This window comes from Eptesicus fuscus, chromosome 6 (genome assembly GCF_027574615.1).
Source record: "Eptesicus fuscus isolate TK198812 chromosome 6, DD_ASM_mEF_20220401, whole genome shotgun sequence".
Taxonomy (NCBI): domain Eukaryota; kingdom Metazoa; phylum Chordata; class Mammalia; order Chiroptera; family Vespertilionidae; genus Eptesicus; species Eptesicus fuscus.
Window position 1 is genome coordinate 34870837 of NC_072478.1, and position 25630 is coordinate 34896466.

A 25630-nucleotide genomic window follows, 5' to 3' on the forward strand; every position below is an offset into this window, starting at 1 on the left:
AGCAAAGTCAGGGGAAGGAAGGCCCATTCTTGCAAGAATATCATGCAACAGGCCTCTAGTAAATATATAAAACAAAAGGTCTTAATGGAAAGGTGAACATATATCCTGTTTGAGATGGAGTCTCTATTTGTATCTATTGACTTGACATAAATATTAATATATATTTTTTCTTTTCAATTTTCTTTTATTTTTATTCTTTTTAGAAATCATTTCTCATTTTTCAATTAGATTTGTCATACAATATTGCATATTAGTTTCCGGATTGCCCCCAATGCTTAGACCTTATATAAATTATTGAGTGATTATCCTGATAAATCTTATACCCATCTAAAAGATACATACATAATTAGATTATTATTGATTATACTCCCTATGCTATACTTTACATCTCCATGACTATTCTGTTGCTACCAATTTGTACTTCTTAATTTCTTCAACCTTTTTACCAAACTCCCCAACACTCCTCTCATCTGATAATCATCTAAATGTTCTCTGTATCTATGAATTTTTTCTGTTCTACGTGGTCCTTTATTTTGAATTTTTTTAGGGGAGGTTGATTCAATGTTGATAGGTGAGTTTGTATAGATATTTTATTGTTAATATTTTTAATCTCTCCTCCTCCTCCTCCTTCTTCTCCTTCTTCTTCCTCCTCCACTTCTCTTCTTCTGTTTCTTCTTCAAGACCCTTTAACATTTCAGTAATACTGCTTTGGTGATCATGAAGTCTTTTAACTTTTTCTTTTCCTGGAAGCTGTTTATATGTGCTTGAATTCTCATGATATCTTTACTCGGCAGAGCAATCTTGCTTGCATGTTTTTGTTTTTCATCATTCTAAATATTGCTTGCCAATCCTTTTGGTATGCAAAAATTTCTGTTGAGAAATCAGCTGACAGTCTATGGGAGTTCCCTTGTTGGTAGGTAACTGCTTTTCTCTTGCTGCTTTTAAGATTCAATATATCTTTAACCTTTCGAATTTTAATTATGAAATATCTTGGTGTGGATTTCTTTGGGTTCATCTTGTTTGAAACTCTCGGCACTACCTAGGTTTGTATTCTATTACCTTCATCCAATTAGGGAGGTTTTATCTGCCACACATTGGTGTGGGACTAGCCTGTGCAGTGTCTCTGCCCCTCCAACCAGTGTCAGTGGCTTTCTTATATCCTTAGTTGTAGGACTTTTGTTAAAGCTAGATTTCATGTGGTTGAGAATGATTGTTGTTCTTTCTCTGCTTTTATTTTTTTTATTTTTCTTTATTGATTAAGGTATTACATATGTGTCCGTATGCCCCCATTGCCCTCCCCACCCCCCACTCATGCCCTCACCCCCCTGGTGTCTGTGTCCATTGGTTAGGTTTATATGCATGCATACAAGTCTCTTGGTTGATCTCTTTCCCTTACCCCCACTCTCCCCTACCTTCCCTCTGAGGTTTGATGGTCTGATCGATGCTTCTCTAACTCTGGATCTGTTTTTGTTCATCAGTTTATGTTCATTATATTCCATAAATGAGTGAGATCATGTGATATTTATCTTTCTTTGACTAGCTTATTTCGTTTAGCATAATGCTCTCCAGTTCCGTCCATGCTGTTGTAAATGGTAAGAATTCCTTCTTTTTTACCACAGTGTAGTATTCCATTGTGTAGATGTACCACAGTTTTTAAATCCACTCATCTGCTGATGGGCACTTAGGCTGGTTCCAAATCTGTTTATCTAATTTTATTTTCTAAAGTTTTACATATGTCTCCTTTTTTCCCAATTGACACCTGCACAAGCCATTCCCACCCTTGGCAAGCCCCAATGCCCTAGTGTCTGTGTCCATTGGTTATGCTAATATGCATGCACACAGGTCCTTTGATTGCTCTCTATGCTCTTTCTCCCCTCCCCATCCTGGTACCCTACCATTTGTCTTTGGTTCTATTCTTTTTTTTTAATAATATATATATATGTATATATATATTTATATATATTATTTATTTTTATTTTTTTATTATTATTATTTTTTATTTTTTACAGAGAGGAAGGGAGAGGGATAGAGAGTTAGAAACATTGATGAGATAGAAACATTGATCAGCTGCCTTCTGCACACCTAGTAACTAACAAAACAATATTTATATAGTATTATTAACTAAAGTCTTTTATTTTTTTTACCGAGAATATATTTTATTTAGTCATTTTTGTTTCTTACTGAAAATCTGTGAGTTTTAACATCTTTTTACCTGAGCTTCTCATAGACACCAGAAAAAGTTTCAGCCTTGTGTTCCAGATAGTTCTGTGTTCACAATCAAGGTAAATGCCCTTGATTGGAATTAAACCTGGAACCTTTCAGTCTGATGTTCTATCCACTGAGCTAAACCAGTAGGTTGTATCTATTCTTGTTCATCAAATTGTGTTAATCATTATATCCCACATATGAGTGAGATCATGTGATAGTTATCTTTATCCGACTGGCTTATTTCGCTTGGCATAACGCTCTCCAGTTCCATCTGTGCTATTGCAAATGGTAAAAGTTCCTTCTTTTTTATAGTGGCACTAGAGGCCCGGTGCACAAAATTCATGCATGGGTGTGTGTGTGTGTGTGTGCCTCAGCCCAGCCTATACCCTCTCCAATCTGGGACCCCTCAAGGGATGTTCGACTGCCCATTTAGGCCCGATTTTGGATCGGGCCTAAATGAGCAGTCAAACATCCCTCTCACAATCCAGGACTGGTGGCTCCCAACTGCTTGCCTGCTTGCCTTCCTAATTTCCCCTAACTGCTTCTGCCTGCCAGCCTGGTCACCCCCTAACCACTCCCCTGCCAGCCTGATTGATACCTAACTGCTCCCCTGCCAGCCTGATTGCCCCTAACTGCCCTCCTCTACAGGCCTGGTCACCCCTAACTGCCCTCCCCTGAAGGCTTGATCACCCCCAACTGCCCTCTGTTGCAGGCTTGGTCTCTCCCAACTGCCCTCCCCTGCTGTCCATCTTGTGGTAGCCATCTTATATCCACATGGGGACAGTCATCTTTGACCACATGGGGGCAGCCATCTTGTGTATTGGAGTGATGGTCAATTTGCATATTACTTTTTTATTAGATAGGCTAGTATTCCATTGTGTAGATGTGACCAAAATAATTTATTATTTAAGATTGAAAGGAAGTCCAATTCTACAAATAAGGAACTGAAGCCAAAGATTCCTATCAGGAAGGCAGCATCGGTAAATGCAAGTTTGGTAAACCCTTGATTGGCCGACCTCGATTTAATGGACTTTGAATTTAACAGACAGAATTTCTCATCCCTATGTTGTATGTGAAAATTAACACCCTGTAAATTTTAAACTCTTCAATCCAAGATTTGCTTATAATTAAATCAACAGGTTAAGGTTTTGTTATTAATTCAGTTATTTTTAACAAATTTTAGTGAATAGGCCATATGTTGGGAAAAAACACTGTGGTAATTCCACCAAAGAAATGAATATTACATGTCTACTACTCGAGTCTACATATTTATATCCAAGTCTCACTGGTAGTAAACAGTTTTTGGCGTAGGATTAGCATATGATCACACTGTATTGCATGCGGTAATTGGTTCTATTGGCATGTGGCTGACTTTCTGCAGTAGTTTCACACATGCCAGCCCATATTTCTACATCCCACCTGTGTGTATTTGTTAACTCATGGTGACTGGTGAATGCACACATTTATTAGACTTATTCAGTATAAATTTATAATTACATGATACATATAGGAAACAGTTCTGTGAAATTAGACTTTTCATGCATACTTAATTTTAATTACACAAATGTGTCTACATAAGTAAAAAGTGATAAACTAACAAAATTGTCAAATTTTTAACCTAATAAGAATACCTACTTTATTGTATAATGGGATTTTGGCTTTAACAGACATCCTCTCAGCTGAATTAGTCAGTTAAATCAAGGCTTTACTATATCATTAGTTATTAATCATAGCTTTTTTATTATTAGTATTAATGTACCTTGGCCCACCCCTGTCTATGTTCATGCAACAAATAATTACTTATCCTAACTCCTTCCTGTGTCCTTTGTACATCTAATTCTGCCAAACTGCAAGGGTCAAAGTATCCATTGGGTTTCATGATCTGATGATGACTGTGGATATTCATGCTATAAATAAAAGCTAGCATGGATATATAAATTATTGAATGCAATTTGACAAATTCCTAATGTGTACCTTTGCCCCAACCACTATGTCCAAATTTGTGTTTAAGACCATTAATTTATTTAGGTCTGCATTATTCATTTATGTTTACCAAATGTTTAGGGCAGTGTTTGCACATTATGTGGTTTTATTAATATTTTGTTCATGAAAAAAAGTAACAAATCAGTATTGTTAAAAGGCATCATGCTTGTACCAGATTTCTCATTTTTTTAAAAATTTGCTAATATTATTGAGGCAAATATTTTTATACACTGAGTGGCCATATTATTATGATCTCTGAATGCATAATAATCTGGCCACTCAGTGTATAACCTATATAATAAAAGGCTAATATGCAAATTGTCCCCTAGACCAGGAGTTCGACCAGCAGGCAGGCTGGCTAACCACCCATGTCCCCTCCCCCTGGCCAGGCTGGCCAGACCCCACCCATGCACAAATTCATGCACCGGGCCTTTAATATATATACTGAGTGGCCAGATTATTACGCATTCAGAGATCATAATAATATATATATAAAATAAAAAAATATATATATAACATATATATATATTTTTATTTTTATATAGTGTATATATAAAAATAAATATATATATATGTGTGTGTATATATATGTATATATATGTATATATACGTATATATACACACACACAGACACACACACATATATCTTTTCATATAAGATATGTGTGTGTATTTTGCTTATGACATAAATACACCTATATGAAGATTGAATTTGAGAATTACCTTGCAATCCTAAAATTGTAGGGATTCAGATGTTTGTGTATCATAAAAGAAATATTACCCAACACCCCCAAAGCTTTCCTCTATCCTTTTGGGATTACTGATTTCCTTTGCATTTCTGAAGATATTTTATTTTGTCTTCATACACTCCCATCTCCAATTACTACCCTTCTAGTTTGATTTTATTCCATTTTACATAGTGCTAAAAATGTTCTTCTTAAGAATATAACAAAATATAAACACATTTAAGCCACATCCATCTAACCTATGGTACTTCTCCCTTACAGTACCACCATTGTCTTTTGTTGACTGAGCATTATGGTACATATTAATATATGTGTAAGACAATTGGTAAATACTTTTTATAATCCCACAGTTTTGTCAAATTGACCAATTTCTGTACCTTAATTACCACCTCCCTTCTCATTCTTATTGATAGCTTAAGTCACATTTACAAAATGTGAGTAATAATCTACAGTATTTAAGCACAATTTTGTACTTGTTAACCAAGTAAAAAGATACTAGAATAGGAAATAATAAGTCTCATAGATCCCTCTCAAGATGTGAATACTTGGTAAACACTCGTGTGTGTGTGTGCGTGTGTGTGTGTGTGTGTGTGTGTTCAAGTGTACATACTAGTAAATCCTACTGCTTCTTTCCTTTACACGAAAATCTTGTGTAACTTACCAGCAGAAGAATTCATGGTTCCCGTGGTCCTTTCTAGCTATAGCCATACTCTTTGATGGTGTGTATTTTCCTCTGAAACCTCATATTACAAGGAGAAATATAAAGACCACCCTCTTATCTCTGGATTGATTACATTCTAGATGTAGTTACCTAGCAGCAAGACTCTCCCAGTACTACAGACCATGGCAACTGGTTAAAGTTCCTCTTCATTGTGACTCTACCATCTCCATCAAACTTTACTTCTAGCTACTCTTCAATAGGAATAAATGTGACTAATCTCCATCCTATGTGCTTCCTACAGTATAAACACTTTAGCTTTAGTTTAATCAAACTGTTGCCTTGATCCCAGATTATTTCCTCAACAATGAACCATACTGTTGTTCAAGCATTTCAAGCTCCAGAGAAGGTTTAACCAAATTTAGAATATTTTACAAGGAATCGAGACATCAGTAATCATCAGTAACTTTTCTCTTTAATGTCAATGAAATAACACAGATACATTTCATATCTGCACAGAAATATATTTCATTTGTTAAGAAAACCACTGTCAGTAGGAAAAGGAAATTTAGAAGAAGAGAGAGGTGAGTTAAAAGTAGAGTGGGAATAAATTTAATAGGTAAATTGACTGGCTGGCAGTTTAAAATTGCCAATAGGGGCAGACACATATTCAGCAAGTTGTCTGAGGTAAACCAAGGAAGCAAGTTTAGTTCTTCATTACTCTTGAGAGTTTACCTGTGGCACGCAGAGAGGTTGGTAATGTCTGCCCACTAGATACCTGCCAGTGTCTTTCTATTTTCCCTCCAATTTAGTAAATCCATACCAGATTTGCATTTTTCCTTTATGGAATTTTTCACTATCTCTGGCTCTCATCACTTCTGGTTAAAACGTCTACTTACAACTACGACTGTGTTAATCTCTCAAAAAAAATTTTTTTTAGGGCTGCTATAATAAGTCACCACAAAATGAGTGATTTTACCAAGCTTTATTGCCTGACAATTCTAGAGGATAGCATTCCTAAAATCAGTGTCCATAATGCCTCACTCTCACTGAAGATAATAGGGAAGGATTTATTCTAGACTTCTCTTCTGGATCCTAGTAATTCATTGCCCTATGCAGCATGATTCAATTTTGACATGATTCTCTTCCCCTGCCTAAATTTTGCACTTTAAATAAGATATCTGTCATATTGAATTCAAGCTCACCCAATTCTATGTCTGTAATGACTTTGTTCCCATATAAGAACATTTTCTGAGGTATTTGGTATTTGAGTTCAACATATGAATTTTAGGGAACACAGTTCAAACATGACAAGCTTTTTGGCTTAATTTAATGGCTGGATAATATTCTACTGTGTATATGCACAACACATTTTCTTTAAAACAAATGAATGTTGCCATTCAAGACAACCTAGGTGAAATATGAGGATATTATGCTAAGTGCAACAAAAAGACATTCCATTTATCACTCATATGATCTTCCCTAAAGGAAAATTTTTTTAAAAAGCTTATCTATTATCCCTTTGCACTCACTTGCTTTTTTCTCGATTCCTTTATTCTACTCTGGATTTAATTTTTTAAATACCCCAGATTTTACAAAGTGCAGCAGTAGAATAAAAAAATGGAGTTCCTTTTCATACAAACTTATCTATTTGGATTTTTTAATATTTCAAATTATTTATACATTCAAAGAGTAATTTTAATCTCTAGCTACCGATGCTAACCGTGTCGAGTCACACTCGACATCTGAGTGCAAAAGGTTAAGAGAACTGAGAGAAATGATTGGTGGTTGCTTGAGTGGTGTTTAGGAGAAGTGGGTGAAGGGGATCAAAAGTACAAATATCCCATTATAAAATAAGTGAGTTATAGGGATGTAATGTACACCATGGTGACTATAGTTTTTAATATTTTATTGCATACTTGAACGTTTCTAAGAGAGAAAAATCTTAAAAGTTCTCATAAAAAAAATCTGTAGCTATGTATGGTAACAGATGTTAACTAGACTGATTGTGTTGATCATTCACAATATATACATATATTGAATCACATGAAATAAAAAAGAAACCTACAACATATCTATGATAATAAAAGAGTAAGATGCAAATTGACCATACCTTTGCGATGCCCAGCAGCCAATCAGGAGTATGCAAATTAACCCAACAAATATGGTGGATTAATTTGCATATACAGGCGCTGAGCAGCTGGGGGTGGGGTAGGACGCTTGTGTTCCACACCACCCCAGCTGCTCCAGGTCTCTGGGCAGCATGGGAAGGCGTAAAGGCAGCTCCGGGCCAGAGCGAAAGCAGTGCCAGTAGCCAGGGGAAGGAAGGCCCATTCTTGCATGAATCTTCGTGCATCGGGCCTCTAGTTGTTATATAAAAAGAAAAGTATCAAAAGAATCAAGAAGGAGGAGGAGGAGGAGGAAAAGCAAAGAGAGGAAGGGGAGATGGTAGAGGAGAAGAAGATGTTAGAGAAGAAGTCATTTGGTAGTAATTTTCTGGTGTTTCTAAAGTAAGTTGACATCCTCAGAACCTAGAAAGGTAAATGGTACATAATAGAACCTTCTAGGTTATTAAATTCTGGAAAATAATTAAATGATATGTATCATATTATCCTTCAGATACTGATAATGTCTGGTTTTCAATTAATATTCAATAAATAAAAGAGAAGGAGAATTAAGTTTGGGAAAATCCCATTTCTAGAAGGGGAAAATAGAGCAGAAGCAGATTTTATTTGAAACCACTAAAAAGCAGAAAAAGTTACAAATTCATGGTACACGAGTGTATGCTGATATGAATATATCATTGAATGAATAAAAAATGAGGGAGTAGAGGCAAATCTTTTTTACAGAAATATTTTTAAAACTATATGTGAATACTCCTCTTGAGTGTAAACTCCAATTCATTGCTCACTTCCAAATAGCAGAAGATGGAAAAGAGAAAAATAATAATTTTAGAGCAAAGAAATATGACAGGTGCTCCTAACCAAGGGTTCGATATTAACATCACCAGTGATGCCATATTGATGTCCTGACCTATGATATGATGTGCTAGAAAGGTACTTCATCTTTGTGGTACCCTTTCCAAAAATCCACAACTCCAGTCTAATTATGAGAAAAAAACAAAATTTTACAAAGTGACTTACCAGACTCCTCAAAACTGTCAAAGCCCTAAAAAAATAAAGTAAAAAAAACGAACCACAACCAGTCACATATTAGGTACAATGAATGAGATATGGCCTGAGTAAATTCAATGTGGTATCTTAGGTTGGATCTTGGAATAGAAAAAGGATGTTTGTTTAGAAACTAGAAAAATCCAAGAAAAGACTAAATTGTACTTAATAGTAATGTATCAGTGTTGGTTTCTTAGTTTTGCCAAAGGTATCATGTTGTAAGATGCAACTAGAGGAAAATGAATAAGGGCTTTCACTGGTTTACTAAGGCTGCCACAAAAATATTAGCACAAACTTAAAACAGCAGAAGCTTATTCTCTCAAAGTTCTGGAAACCAGAAATCTGAAATCAAGATGTCAATAGGGCTGGTTCCTCCTGGAGGCTCTGAGGAAGATTCCATTTCATGCCTCTGTCCTTGATTCTGGTGGCTTATGACTTCCTGTAGCATATCTTGGTTTGGAGCTGTCCATCAATCTTACATGGTCTTCTCTCTCTGTCTCTCATAAGGACCCTTGTCATTAAATTGAGGGCCTACCCTACACATCCAGAATCATCTTTTCTCAAAAGCCTTAACTTCATTATATCTGCTTTCCAAATAAGGCTCCATTCGCCCCTACTGGGTGTAGGACTTGACCATTTCTTGGGGGGCTTCTATTCAATGCAGTACAGGGATGTACAGGAAATGTCTGCACAATTTTTGCTACAACAACAACAAAACAGAGCCAGAACAGGAGCACAACATGAATGAGAAACCACTATGAGAGGTGAATATCACTGCTGTCAAAGACATAGAAATTGGCAGCAGTTGCAAAGCTATTATAATCTGTTCCTGTTCCTCAAATAAAGTCTTTCCAGAAAATCCTAGTCTGGCTGGTACAAGAATGGAGAAAACATTCAGTGAGAAGCATGCTGCCTTTACCACTCAGAGGCCAATTCTGCCTAAACCCACTTGAAAAAGTCATACAAACAAGCAAAAGTGTGTTTTTCCGTGAGCCACACTCTGATAGCCATGAGCGATGCCACCCTGTAGAACTTGGTTCTCCCAAGTGATATTGTGGGCAGGAGAATCTACCTGAAACTGGATGGCAGCCAGCTCACAAAGATTCACTGGACTAAAGCCCAGAAGAACAATCTGGAACACAAAGCTGAAACTTTTTCTGGTGTCTATGAGAAGCTCAGGTAAAAAGATGTTAAAACTCACAGATTTTCAGTAAGAAACAAAAATGACTAAATAAAATATATTCTCGGTAAAAAAAATAAAAGACTTTAGTTAATAATACTATATGAATATTGTTTTGTTAGTTACTAGAGGCCCAGTACATGAAATTCGTGCAATGGTTGAGGCCCCTCAGCCTGGATTGTGCCCTCTTGCAATCCGGGATCCCTTAGGGGATGTAGGATTGTCGGTTTTGTCCTGATCCCCACTGGCCCAAACTCCACTGGGGATCGGGCTGAAACTGGCATTGCAATATCCCCCGAAGGGATTTTGCAGTGCGTAAAGTGGCATGTGCCTGGTTAGGAGCCTGAGCCAGGCTCGGCGCTTGGCAGTCAGTGTTACTAACCACTCACTGCTCCTAACTGCTTGCTGCTCGCTCCAAATGCTCCTTACCGCTTGCTCCTAACCACTCCTTATCATTTGCTCCTTGCTGCAGAGGTGTGGAGGCACTTGCCAGCACTACTGTGCTCACCATATGTGAGCCCTGCTTCTGCCTGAGCAGCACTCCTTCTGTGGGAGCGCACTGACCACCAGAGGGTAGCTTCTGTGTTGAGCATCTGCACCTGGTGGTCAGTGCACATCATAGCCACTGGTCATTCTGGTCGTTCCATTGTAATGGTTGCTTAGGCTTTAATTATCTAGACTAGGTGGCCCGGTGCACAAAATTCATGCATGAGGGGGGTTCCCTTAGTGCAGCCTGTACCCTTTCCAATTGGGGACACCATGGGGGATGTCTGACTGCCGATTTAGGCCCGATCCCTGTGGATAGTTGGACATTCCTCTCGCAATCTAGGAAGACTGGCTCCTAACCGCTCACCTGCCTGCCTGCCTGATCGCCCCTAACTGATTTCCCCTGCTGGCCTGATCTAGTCTCCAACTGACCTCGCTGGCCAGCCTGATCTCACTCCAACTGCTCTCCTTTGCTGGCCTGGTTTCCCCCAACTGCCCTCCCCTGCCGGCCTGATCTCACCCATAATGGCCTCCCCCTACTGGCCTGATCTCGCCCCCAATTGTCCTCCCCTCCTGGCCTGTTCTTGCCCGCAACTGCCCTCCCCTGCCAGCCTGATTGCTACCAACTGACTTTCCCTGCTGGCCTGATCTCGCCCCCAACTGCCCTCCCATGCCTGTCTGATTGCCCCTAAATGCCTCTGCCTTGGCCTCTACCACCATGGCTTTGTCCAGAAGGAAGTTGGACATCTGAAGATGGCTGGTTGATCCGGTCTAATTAGCATATTACCCTTTTAGTAGCATAGATAGATTATATAGGATAGGATTGCTTAAATGGTGGGGGGAAGCCTTTTTCAGCAGGAGGTGATGCTCTTGGTAGACAAAAATACATAATCCCTATATCTAGATTGATAGCCAATCATATGCACTATACTGCCAAACCATGGCTTTGTCTGGAAGGAAGTTGGACATTAAAAAAAATTGAACTGCTTTCTTACACCTTAGACCAAACAGCTGTTGCCCTTAAACCCCTCCTCAGCCCCCACCTTAGGCTCTGCCTTCACTGATCACTCAGATTTAGTTCTGATTGGTTGGTTTCTATGCCAGTCAGCATCTCTGGGCCTATGTCCGGGCCTGGTTAGAAGGACAGGGCTGATCAACAGTCATCCCAGGCTGCTGGTCAGAGGCTGAACTGCCGATCTCTTGAAGAGAGAGAGAATCATGGCTGCTGGCAAGGCCCGGAGAGAGAGAGAAGCAGGGTCTGGTCTGCAGCCTCACAGACCCTACTTCTCTCTCTTTTTTATTTTTTTTTAATATATTTTATTGATTTTTAACAGAGAGGAAGGGAGAAGGGAAACATCGATGAGAGAGAAACATCGATGAGAGAGAAACATCGACCAGCTGCCTCCTGCACACCCCCACCAGGGATGTGCCCGCAACCAATGTTCATGCCCTTGACCGGAATCAAACCCGGGACCCTTCTGTTCACAGACCGACGCTTTATCCACTGAGCCAAACTGGTTTCGGCACCTACTTCTCTTTCTCTCTGGGCCTCGCCAGAAGCCATGGTAGCCACTGATCAGCCCCGTCTCTCTCTCTCCCTGAGAGGTCAGCAGTTCAGCCCGATCACCAGTGTCTGCCCACCTGAGTTTGCTTGCGCAGCCTGGCGTTCGGTCGAGCCTCCAATCGTTTTGTACGTTATGGACCCTGGGTTTTTATATATTAAGATAACAAATGGACCATAGTAATGTAAACTGATATTTTTTTCCCATGAACTCTGGAATATGTTTTCAGTATTTATATATATCCTGTGTATCCCAAAAACTGGTGTATACAATTTAACTGTTGATAAGTCACTTAATTTTCACTGCTTTTCAGGTTTAACTGATTTGAATTAATAGGTAAAGCCAGACCAAGTTTTGAACAAAGAAAGTTATCCACTAAAATTTTATGGGGATACGTAGAAGATAAAGATTTTGGTACAAAAACAGCAACAGTCAATGAATTGTGGGCCCATAAATACCAAATGAAATTCTTCTAATTCCATTTTTCTTAACATATATTTTATTGATCTCAGAGAGAAAGGGAGAGGGAGAGAGAGATAGAAACATCACTGATGAAAGAGAATCCTTGATTGAATGCTTCTTGCATGCCCCACACTGGGGATTGAGCCTGCAACCTGGGCATGTGTGCTGAGTGGGAATCAAACGGTGACCTCCTGGTTCATAGGTTCAATGCTCAACCACTGAGCCATGCCAGCTGGGTACAAAATTATTCTTGATGTTTATGACTCTATTTTTCACATTATCAGAAGGGACTGGACCAGAATGGTCATCAGTTTGAAAACAGGTCTTGCCACAATGTTATTCATTTTGTAGATTTTTTTAAATTTTGAAAATGAACTACATATTAATAAACACTGACTTTATAATTATTCATAGTGTATATACATTTTTGGTAGGGATACCCTGTACACATATTTATTGATTGAAGAGATAGGAAGGTTGAGAGGGAGAAAGAGAGAGTTACTTTGATGTGATAGAGCAACATTGATGGGTTGCCTCTCACATGCACCTCTTCTGGGATTGAACTGACAACCTGGTTATATACTGTGACTGGAAATTGAACTTGTTACCTTTTGGAGTATGGGAGAATGCGCCAACCGACTGAAACTGTCCAGCATGTAATATTTCTTTAAAATTATTTTAAAATAAAGTGTGTTTAAATAAACAAATACATAAAAAATAATTACTTGATTGCTCTAGCATAGAAGTAGGGAGTCAGATCACAATTTTCATTTATACTTTTTGCTTTATGACTGCTTCAGAAGGAAGAAAACCCTGACATCATTAAATTACAGTTCAGCACTGTATGGGTTCAGAAATGACATTGGATGTTATTCTCTCCTTTTATAATTCTTTGTAGTTTTTTTTTTTTACTTTCCTTATATAATTACTTTAAAGTAGATTAAAATAGTTTTACAATAGTATTATTTATGCTTCCTTGAAAGTATAGCTATTTGGTATAGAATTCTATGATTAAAGAGAAATAATGAAAACTATAAGATTAATGCTGTGAAAATAATACAGAATTATTAATGATGTTATCAAACCATACAGCAATATTACATTATTAAAGGAAATGAATGCACCCTTTTCACGGACACTGACAAAAAGATAAATAAGAATTCACAAGTATTTAAGCATTATTATGAAATGCTTAATATGAAAATATTTAGATTAATATATTGGTTAGGCAGCTGTCATTTGAGGTAAGCATATTCATAGTTAAGTAGTGAGAAAATTACTGATTTCTCATGTCACATATTGCTTAGTGGTCTCACACTTGATTATAATTATATCAAGTACCAAATCTTCTAATTTTCCTGATGAAATGCCCATTATATAAGTAAGTACATTACTAAGTCATCTGAATGTTAATCATAGTGATGGATGGTACAAGGAATGTCTTTTGTTAATATTATTGAATTTAAAGGAGAAATCAATAGTGGCAGAGTAAGGAGAAGCTCTTAGACATCATCCCGGCACCAAACTGGAATTACAACTTAAAGACAGAAGAACCACCCTGAAAAATCAACTGAGGACTAGCAGTAGAGAACTGTCACAACTAAGGATGGAAAGCAGAGACTGCATAGAGACTGATAGGAAGGGCAGAGGCACAAAAGGGCTGGCTGGGCTCACACAGACAGCAGCTGAAGTTCTGAAGAGATATCTCAGCTGTGGGGGGTTGCCACTAAGTACTCTGGGGTCTAATACCCAAGTTGGGCCCCTCAGCAGAGAGTACCAAAACTGAGAAAGGTGCCCACAGAACATCTGGTTGTGAAAAACAGTAGAGTGCCAGGGAGAGATGGCTGGAAATGTAGACATCCTCTAAAAGGGCCAACACACAGCATTTTAGGTGCAGCCACTCACCTTGAGTTCTGGCATTGGGAAGGCACAGTGGACTGGAACTGTTTGAGCAGAAGCTAGGGTTGGCGGCTCTGGGGTTAGATCTTGGAAGGCAGATACCCTGGTTTCCTATGCTGAGTCATTCCCTCCTGCTGCAGTGGTAATCTTTCCCATGCAAACCTTTGCTATTCTGCTGGTTTTGCCTTGGTGGAAGACAGTTGACCCACCAATGAGAAATTCCTGTTCCCCATCCTTTGGAGTTTCTGAAGCCCATTAAGAGACCAAGATTAACAATTAACCTTCAGGTAGAAGCAATTGTTCCATCCTGTTGGAAAACTTCTCACACCACCTGTAGATGATTGCCTGAGGGCTACTCAAGACAGAATCTAATCAGTCTGCAAGCAGAAGCTGTTCTCTGGAGGCTTTGAGTCTGATATTATTTTGGAGTTATCTGGAGACCCACTAGATAATTTTTCAGGTTGTACTCAAAGCACGTAGAGGCTTCCAGATTCATAATATTTTAGAAGGTATGGGGCCAGTTAAATATAACAGATGGAATAAAATGGCAAGCATTGCAATTATTAGAGAAAGGCAAATTACAAAATTGAAAGACTTAACAAAACAGAAAAGGGAACCCTAGTACACTGCCAGTGGGAATGCAGAATGGTACCACCCCTATGGAAAAAAAACATGGGATTCCCTTAACTTTTTTTTTTTTTTTAAATAGAGCTGCCATTTGACCCATGGATCTGGATTGAAGGAATATATCATAAGAATCCTGAAACTTTTATCAGAAAAAATTGTATGTACCCTCATATTCATAGCAAAACTATTTACAAGAGCTAAGATCTGGAATCAGCCCAAGTGCCCATCAGTAGATGAGGGGATAAAAACATTTACACAATGGAATACTATGCAGTTTAAGATAGAAGGATCTTGCACCCTTTGAGACAACATGGAAGGGCCTGGATAGTGTTATGTAGGTGAAATAAGCCAGTCAGAAAAGTTGCAAGTTCTTATCAGAGGTGGACAAAAGTAGGTTGATAGTCATTTGTATGGGAAATAAAACAGTAATTAATAAATAATAAAGAATTTCAACTTGAAAAAGAAAAAAATAATGGCCAAATAGACAGATGTTTCCAGAGCCTTATCCCTAGCAGATAGAAGGAGCATCTATATTGAATAATAACTACCCGGAATTGGCAAAGTAGACAAAGCTGGTGAGACAACTCACAGCTGGGAAGGGCAGAGGATGCCTGGAGAATGGTAGGATAGGGCATCTGGGCAGAGTCACTGGACTAATGAGCTGAGAGCATCACAAGAAAGCTGCAGGGCAGCAAGTCCTCCTCCCTTGGAGACAGGCAGTGACATCCTAGTGTGGAAAGGAAGTCCAAAGGGCTGGTGGTGGTAGGTGATTCTAGATCTAATCCCACAACTGCAAGAGGCTCAGCCCCAGAAGTTCCACCTGAAGAACTGCCCTAGCTGTGTGGTGCTGGGGTTAGAGAAGCTAGCTGTCACAAGGTTGTTTTTCCTCTATTTTGACTTTGTTTTTATATGTTAATCCAGTTCATTGGACCTTTCAAAAACACTCACCCTTGGTGCAGGTGGAGGTGTGGACTTGTGGAGTCTGGGGAGAGCATGTGGAAGAGAGTGGCTTGTGGAGAGGTGATCAGGAATCCACCACAGAGACATTCCAGACCCTCCAAGCCTAAGTAGCCATTTTCCTCCCAGCAGCCTCAGGGCAGCTAATACAGCCACTCTTAGACTACATCTGAGCTGTACAAAGGTCACAAAAACGGTAACTATCCCCAAAGAGCCCCCAGGGACTGGGTTGAAGACAGGCCTTTCAGTCTCAGAAAGTGATACATCACCCTCCCTACTTATAGCCCTGTCAGAAACAGCTGCTTGAGGAATTAAGATTGACAGCAGGCAGACAGGTTAAGTGGGCAGGTTGGTTCCATCTGCTTGCAGCCAAGGCTTTGACGATAGATACAGAGGACTGCTGGGTTGCTTGGAACTTCAAAAACAGTGCTGAATACCTAACAGGAAACAGGGAAGCAGCACAAAGAACAATGGGATCTTAAACCAGCCCCCATTGTGCATTAAAACTCAGCTGAAATGAATGACACAGCACTCTTTTATTTTTATCTCTTGATTAAAAAATTTTTACTTGTTTTTTCATGTTTTTTAGTTCTTATTTTTTTTGCATTATTTTTTCTTCATTGTACTTTTTATTACTGTAATTTTATTTTATGTTTTTAAAATTTTATTTATGTAATTACTTTTAATGTTCTTTTAGTTTCTTTTATTTTCTTCTTGTTCACTCATTCTCATTCTACTTCATCTATACTGAACTTAGGTCCTCACTCTTTAATTAAATTCCTTAACTTTACTTTCTGTATATAAGATCTGCCTCTGCAGATTCTTCCTCACTCCCCCCACTTTTTCTGTGTGTTTGTACTTTGCATTGTTTGTTTATCTGTTTATTCTGTGTTGTTTTCTACCTTTTTTTTCTTTTCCCTCTTCCTTTTCTTTTTTCCCCTCAATATCAGTTTTGCTCTCTTTTCTTTCTCTTAATTCTCTTTTCTCAGGTGGTCACTTATAGGGGTTATTGGTTTTGTGAGTACATTCATGTTTTGCTCCCTTTGTGTCGTGTCTTGTCGAGTTGTATTTTGTGCTGTTCATTCAATGTGGTAGAGAGCTATCTACATAAACAGACACTCAAAGAGAAAACTCTATCTATGAATGTGAAAATAAGACTCAAGATGCAACAGAACCAAGAGAACACAAATGGGGACATTCCTAGATTACCCAGCCCAGAAGACCAGAGATATTGCACCACTGGGTCCCACACAACATCTACTACATAAGATAAACTAAAAAATCTGGGTGGCATAGCAGTTTGATCTAATACATAGAAACAATCACAAAGGAACATCAGATATCAGGAGACACAGAGACAACCCCCATTGAAAAGAAAAGGAAGAATCACCAGAAAAGGAAATGAATGAAATGAAAGCAAGTAATTTGTCTGAGAAAGAATTCAGAGCAATGGTTATAAGGAGACTGAAAAAGATGGAACACAAATTCAACAACATGTGTAAGAATCAAGAGAAAATGAAGAAGAATTAATAGGAAATGAAGAATGCCGTAACTGCAATAAAGAATACAATAAAAACTTCCAGCAGTAGACTACAAGAAGCTGAAGACCTCATCAGTGAGTTAGAAGACAATAGAAGACAAGGGAGAAAAAGCCACCCAAGCACAGCAGCAACTAGAAAGAAAACTTAAAATGCAGGAGAAGAGCCTAAGAGAACTTTATGATATTAGGAAATGAAGCAGCAGCCACATAATAGGATTTCTAAAAGGAGAGGAAGTGGAGCAAGGAATAGAAAACATATTGGAAGAAATAATGACACAAAATTTCCCTGATTTGGGAAAGGAAAACGCCACAAAAGTCCAAGAAGCACATAGACCCCCAAACAAGATGAACCCCAAATGACCAACAACAAGACACATTATAATTAAATTGGCAAACATCAACAACAAAGTTAGAATCTTAAAGGATGCTAGAGAGAGACAGAGGAAGTTACCTACAAGGGATCTCTCATTTGACTATCAATTGATTTCTTAACAGAAACGTATCAGGCCAGAAAGGAACGGTATGAAATATACAAAGTGATGCAAAGCAAGGGACTGAATCCAAGAATACTATACCCACAAAGGCTATCATTCAAAACTGAAGGTGAAATCAGGAGCTTCACAGACAAAAACAGGCTAAAGGAGGTTATTACCACTAAGCCAGCAAAGCAAGAAATGCTAAAGGAACTGCTATAAAAGGAAGTTATAGAAAGAGAAGAAGGAACACAGGCATAAAGAATAAAAATGGTGACAAGCAAGTACCTATCAACAATAAAATAAAATATAAATGGATTAAATTCTCCAATCAAAAGACATAGGATAGCTGAATGGATAAGAAAACGTGACCCATATATTTACTGTCTATAAGAAACCCACCTCAGAAAAAAGAACTCACACAGATTGATAGTGAAGGGATGTAAAATAATTTTTCAGGCAAATGGAAATGAGATAAAAGCTGTGGTAGCAATACTTATATCTGACAAAATAGACCTCAAAGTGAAGGTCATAACAAGAGATAAAGAGGGCTACTTCATAATCCTAAAGGGAGCAATTAAAAATGATGATATACCTCTGGTAAACATATATGCACCTGATACAAGAGCACCCACATACATAAAAAAAACTTCTGGAAGATTTCAAGGGAGAGATAGATAGCAATGTAATCATAGTAGGGGACTTTTATACCCAACTAACACCAATGGATAAATCCTCTAAACTATAAACCAGCAAAGAAACAGAAATCCTAAATGATTCACTAGATCAGATGGAACTAATTGACATCTTCAGAACATTTCATACCACAGCTACAGAATATACATTCTTCTCATGTGCACATGGGACGTTTCCAAGTATAGACCACATATTAGGACACAGGCAAAGTCTCTTCAAATTAAAGAAGACAGAAATCATATCAAGCTTCTTCTCAGAACAAAATGGCATAAAATTAGAAATCAACTATAATAAAAACAATGAAAACAAAATCAAACACTTGGAGACTAAATAGCATGCTATGAATCAATGATTGGATTACCAAAGAAATCAAAGAAGACATAAAAAGCATCATGAAAACAAATGACAGTGAAAACACAACAATCCAAAATCTATGGGACACAGTGTTGAGAGGGAAGTTCATAGCTCTACAGGCCTACCTCAAAAAAAAAAGAAAAAAAGAAAAGAAAAGAATGGTAATAAATTATCTAACCCTACAACTTAAAGAATTAGAAAGAGAGAAACAAGAAAAGCCCAGAGTTATCAGAAGGAAGGAAATAATAAAATTTAGAGTGGAAATAAATGACATAATAACAAACAAACAAATAAAATAATACAAATGATTAATAAAACTAAGAGCTGGTTCTTTGAAAAGGTAAACAAGGTTAATGAACCTCTAGCCAGGCTCACAAAGAATGAAAGAGAGAGAACCCAAAATAACTAAAATCAGAAATGAAAGAGGTGAAGTAATAATTGACCTCAAAGACATACAAAATATTCTAAAAAAATAGTATAAACAATTATCATCCAACAAACAGGACTACCTAGATGAAATGGACATATTCACAGAAAAATACAATCTTCCAAAACTCAGAAAGGTAGTACCAAAAAACTTAAATATCCTGATAACTACCAATGAAATTGAAGCAGTAGTAAAAAAAAAAAAAAATCCAGCAAACAAAAGCCCTGGACCAGATGGCTTCACAGAGAAGTTTCACCAAACATTCAAAGAAGAACTAAAACCTATCTTTCTCAGAGTATTCAAAAAAAGTTAAGAGGAAGGAACACTTGCAAGTTCTTTCTATGCGGCCAGTGTTACCCTAATCCCCAAAACCAGGTAAAGACACTACAAATGAAGGGAATTACAAGCCAATATCCTTGATGAATATTGATGTTAAAATCCTTAACAAAATTCTAGCAAATTGGATCCAGCATTACATTAGAAAGATCATACACCATGACAAGTGGGATTTATTCTAGGGATGCAAAGCTGGTATAATATCCTCAAATCAATAAATGTGATACATCACATAAATTGAGACACAAAAATCACATAGTCATATCAATTGATGTTAAAGAAGCATTTGACAAATTCCAACACCCTTTCCTGATGAAAACTCTTAATAAAGTGCGAATAGGGGGATCATTAACATAATAAAAACCTTATGTGACAATCCTACAACAGACATCATACTCAACTAGAGGCCTGGTGCACAAAATTCGTGCATGGTGGGAGTATTCCCTCAGCCCGGCCTGCACCCTCTCCAATTCAGGACCCCTTGAGGGATGTCTGACTGCCGGTTTAGGCCCCATTCTGCAGGACATTTCTCTCCTAACTGATTGCCTGCCTGCTGACCTGATCGCCGCCTAACTGCCCCCCTGCTGGCCTGATGGCCACCAATTGCCCTCCCCTACCGGCCTGATGGCCCCTAACTGCCTCTGCCTCGGCCCCCACCACCATGGCTTTGTTTGGAAGGAAGTCAGACATCCAGAAGATGTCCAGTCACCCAGTCTAATTAGCATATTACCCTTTTATTAGTATTGACAATTACTGAGCAGTGCATTCTGGGCAACATGGGGAAACAGCCTTATGACTCAGAGACCAGGGACTCGACAGGAAATTGGGAGCTCCAGTCGCACTCAGCAAAGGATGGGCATGGGATCATGGGCAAGGCCTGGACTGTATTTAGGTCTGAGGAGCCTCCCTCCTCCAGGCACCACTTGCCCAGTGGCTTCCCGCACACACCTCGACATGGGTTCAAACCCGCGACCTTTCAATGTACAGGACAAAACTCCAACCAACAAAGCCACCTGGCCAGGGCAGTTCTTCTCTTCTCTTCTCTTCTCTTCTCTTCTCTTCTCTTCTCTCTTCTCTCTTCTCTCTTCTCTCTTCTCTCTTCTCTCTTCTCTCTTCTCTCTTCTCTCTTCTCTCTTCTCTCTTCTCTCTTCTCTCTTCTCTTCTCTTCTCTTCTCTTCTCTTTTCTTTTCTTTTCTTTCCTTTCCTTTTTCTTTTCTGTTCTTTTCGTTTTTAATATTTTTTACTCTTTTTATTAAATCTTTATTGTTGAATGGTTTGCATAGATCTCCTTTCTCCCAATTAACCTTTTCTAGCCTAATCTCCCCCACTCCCAGACCCTCACCATCTCATTGTCTGTGTCCAGGGGTGATGCATATTTGAACACAGGCCATTATTTGATCTCTTCCCACACACCCACCTTCCCTCTGAGATTCCACAGTCTGTTCATGCATCTGTGTCTCTGAGTCTATTTTTTTCAGCAGTGTATTTGGCTCATTTGGTGTTAAAAGTGCTCTGGTTGTGATCACTTGGGATTTTTAAAGATGCCGTCATATCATGTACAAATCTCTTCTTTTTCCAAGTGTGCTTGTGGACACATTGGGAATATAGATGCCAGAAAAAGAAATCTGTGAATAAGTTGGGAATAGGATGCTTTTTCTTTTGTGACATTGTGTACATGATCCTGTGCTCCCGTCATGTTGAGAACACCAAGTACTATGGCTGCAGGGAGGTTCTCATTGGCAAATCATCCACATAGAGCCATAGCTTCCCTCTTCATCAGCCACAGCTCCCAGAACAGACGCATGCACCCCTCAGCAGAGGTTGGGGCACTTGGCCACCTCCTGCAGGCTTGCCCTGTCATCATCTGGTGGGGCCCACCTTCCGAATATCACCCTCTTGTTCCTACTCCAAGGCCTTTCCATGTACTTCCTCTCACCCAGCCCCCTCTCTCCTCCCCTCATGTCCAGAGCCCCAGGTGCTGTCCCTGCGAGGTCTGTGACACTCACTACCAGACTGTTTCATCCTATTCTTCCATGGCATCCAGTGTTTCTTCTGCCTCATTAACTTGGTTTGAATCTGAATGGAAATGGCTCCATCTTCTATTCCATTAGTGCCCTTTCCACCCCTAAGTTAATGTCCTGTCCTTAGTATGTGGCTATGAGATGTCTCTGTGACTGAGCTGGGAAACGTTCCACGTTTCTCTTTCCTTTTATTTCATCTCAGGATATCTGAGCTCTGCGGTTTGTGTGGGACTGAAGGGGCAGAGCAGGACACTGTGTCCTCCATCCGGTGTAACTATGTCCCTGATAACAACCTTTTTTTTCTGAGAAAAAGCACAGAATGTGTCAGTTACTCAGCTCACCCTTAATTCAGCCAATAGGAATACAAGGAGAATTAACCCAAGGCCAAAAGTATGCTGACCGTATCTTGTCTTTGTGTAACCAGACCCCTAGCCCTTTAAAATTGCTGTGCTTTTGAAACTTGGGGTTCTTTTGCATCCAGCCGCTGCGTCAGTGGGTGCGGAGAGACAGGGCTCGAGCTTGAATAAAGGCTCTTTGTTTTTGCATCGGACTCGGCTCCCTGGTGGTCTTTGGGGATCTTGAAATCTGGGCATAACAGGACCTAAGGCCCTGGGAATACAATGCTGAGCCCTCTGAACTCATTTTATTCTTTATTGTATTATTTGATTCTCGGGGTTGAATTAAACATGAAAACAGAAGAAAATATACCCTTAGATATACAATCTGAGTTATTACCTGGAGATTTCCGTGGGAGTTGACACTGAGGCATGAGACCCATGTGTTTATTGGTCAGTTTCCTCATCTATGGAACGAAGGTTGAACCTGCCCCTCGGATCCTTTGGAGGTTGGATATGATGCATCCAGAGGGATTAACTGGTGGCTCGGAGAGTAAGACCAGAAGTGATCAGACACTTGTTGCCTTTACCTGGACAGAGTTGGAAAATCACAACTCTTTTTATCATAACACCTGGAAGGGCTATGCCTGTGGGAGGAGGTGCAGGGAACTGGGGCTTCCCCCCTTACTCTTGCCCCTCTCTCCCTCCCTCCCTCCCTCCCTCCCTCCCTCCCTCCATTCCTGCACTGGCCCAGCTGCTTTTGGGGAACTGCTCAACTCAGGCTCTGGCCCCGCCCATCTCACAGGGAAGAGCATGCGCAGTTTCTTGTAGACAAGGAAGCAGCCGTGGAGTAGGGAGGTGGCAGTTTCTTCCCCCCCTCCCCGCCCCCCTCTCACCCAGGAGGCGCTGAAGTCCTGGTTGAAGTCTTCAGCTCCAGAGCCTCTCACAGTGGTGAGTCCACATCCTGAGGCTCCATGTGTCTTTCAGAAGAATGCAGGCTTGAGGGAGGGACTAGGAGGTCTGCTTTGCACCCACTTGCCATCCTCAGTCCCACCTCACTGCCACCCAGCCCAGCTTCCCATGGCTCTCCATTGGCCATCCAGCCTGATGGGAGCCTGTGGTCAGGGGGTAGAGGGGTTGGCGGGGAGGTACTGAGAGGTGCTCCATTCACTTCCTGGTTACTGGTTGTCCTGTCTGGTGGTAACACCCTAAGCTATTAATAGTATAGATGGGCAAAAACTAAAACCATTTCCCTAACAACAGGAATAAGACAGGGATACCCACTTTTACCACTCCTGATCTACATAGAACTGGAAATCCTAGCCAAAGTGATAAGAGAAGAAGAAGAAGAAGAAGAAGAAGAAGAAGAAGAAGAAGAAGAAGAAGAAGAAGAAGAAAAAGGTTTCCAAATTGTAAAAGAAGAAGTAAACCTATCATTATACACAGATGACATGATATTGTACATAGAAAATCTTAAATACTCCATCAAAAAACTACTAGACTTAATAAATGAATTTGGCAATGTAGAAGGATACAAAATTAACACCAATAAATCTATGGCTATTTTACACAGCAATAATGAACTCACAGAAAGAGAAACTAACAAAAAAAATCACATTTACGATTGCAACAAAAAAATTAAGATACTTAGGAATAAACATAACTTAGGAGGTATAAGAACTATGGTCAGAAAAGTACTGGATGTTGAAAAAAAGAGAGAGAGGAAGGCATAAACAAATGGATGAATATACCCTGTTCAAGAATTGGTAGAAGCAATATCATTATAATACCCATACTGCCCAAAGTAATCTATAGATACAATGCAATCCCCATTAAGGTACCAAAGTCATGTTTCGCAGACCTAGAACCAAATCTCCAAAAATTCATACGGAACAACAACAACAACAAAAGACCCAGAATAGCTTCAGCAATCCTGAGAAAGAAGAACAAAGTTGGAGGGATCACAATACCATTATCAAGCTATATTACAAATCCACTTTTCTCAAAACTGTCTGATACTGGCACAAGAACAGACATATAGGTCAAGGGAACCAAACAGACAAACCAGAAATTGATCGAAGCTATAATGCTCAATTAATATTTGACAAATGAGGCAAGAGCATATAATGTAGTCAAGACAATCTCTTCAATAAATGGTGTTGGGAAAATTGGACAAATACATGCAAAAAATTGAAATTAGACCACCAACTTACACCATTCATAAAAATAAACTCGGACTTAAACGTAAGATGGGAAACCATAAAAATCTTAGAAGAATCCATAGGCAGAAAAATAGTAGACAAATATCATAGCAGTATCTTTACCAATACAGTTCCTAGGACAATGGCAACTAAGGAGAAGATAAACGAAAGAAACTTCATGAAAATAAAAAGCTTCTGAACAGCAAAATAAACCATCAACAAAACAGCAAGAGAGCCCACTGCATGGGAGAACATATTTTCGAATGTTATCTCTGTAAAGGGTTTAATCTCCAAAATTTATAGGAAATTCATACAACTTAACAAAAGGGAGAGAAACAATCCAATAAAAAAATGGGCAAAGGACTTAAGTAGACACTTTTCTAAAGAGGACATACAGAAGGCTAAGAGACATATGAAAACATGCTCAGAGTTAATCACCCCAGAGATGCAAATCAAAACAACAATGGAATAACATCATACAGCTGCCAGGGTGGCTATCATCAACAAATCAACAAAAGAAAAGTGCTGGTGAGGGTGTGGAGAAAAAGGAACCCTTGTGCACTGCTGGTTGGAATGCAGACTGGTCCAGCCACTGTGGAAAACAAATAAGGAGATTCCTCAGAAAGTAAAAACTGGAACTCCCATTTGACCCAGTGATCCCACTTCTAGGAATATATCCCAAGAAATCAGAAACACAAATCAGAATGGATTTAGGCACCCCTATGTTCATAGCAACACAATTTACAATAGCTAAGATTTGGAAACAGCCTAAGTGCCCATCAGCAGATGAGTGGATTAGAAAACTATGGTACATCTACACAATGGAATACTATGCAGCTGTAAAAAAGAAGGAAATTTTACTCTTTGTAACAGCATGGATGGAACTGGAAAGCATTATCCTAAGCTAAATAAGCCAGTAGGAGAAAAATAAATATCATATGATCTCATTCATTTGTGGAATATAATGAACAACATAAACTGATGAACAAAAATTGAGGCAGAGGAAGAGAAGCATTGAACAGACCATCAAACTTCATAGGGAAAGCAGGAGAGGTTTGGTGGGGGGTGGTAAGATCAACCAAAGGACTTGTATGCATGCATAGGAGCATAACCAATGGACACAGACAGTAGGGAGGTGAGGGCATGGGGGTGGGAACAGCCTTGGAGAGGTTAGTTGGGGGAGGAGAGGGAAAAAGACTTGTGAAATATTTTAAACAATAAAGAATTTAAAAAACACAAAATTCTATTTTGCTTAGTCATGATGATAAACCTACTTTTGCGCACCCCTGTAGTTTTTATAGCAGTAATA

At 39.1% G+C, this 25630-nt stretch overlaps 1 protein-coding gene across 3 annotated transcripts in view; it reads right to left on the reverse strand.

Annotated features, from left to right (window-relative positions):
* LOC103298488 (disintegrin and metalloproteinase domain-containing protein 25-like) overlaps positions 1-25630 on the reverse strand; it is a 40694-nt gene that overhangs the window by 3347 nt on the left and 11717 nt on the right. The window contains exons 2-3 of one of the 3 annotated variants that reach the window (XM_054717633.1): positions 23017-23100; positions 22521-22710 (exon numbers count right to left, since the gene is read on the reverse strand). The exons of 1 other annotated variant lie outside the window; for it this stretch is intronic. The gene's annotated coding sequence lies outside the window, so the exon portion shown is untranslated. Of the gene's footprint in view, positions 1-5598; positions 5739-22520; positions 22711-23016; positions 23101-25630 lie in introns of those variants that run through there. One more of the 3 variants, XM_054717634.1, reaches the window with a different exon arrangement.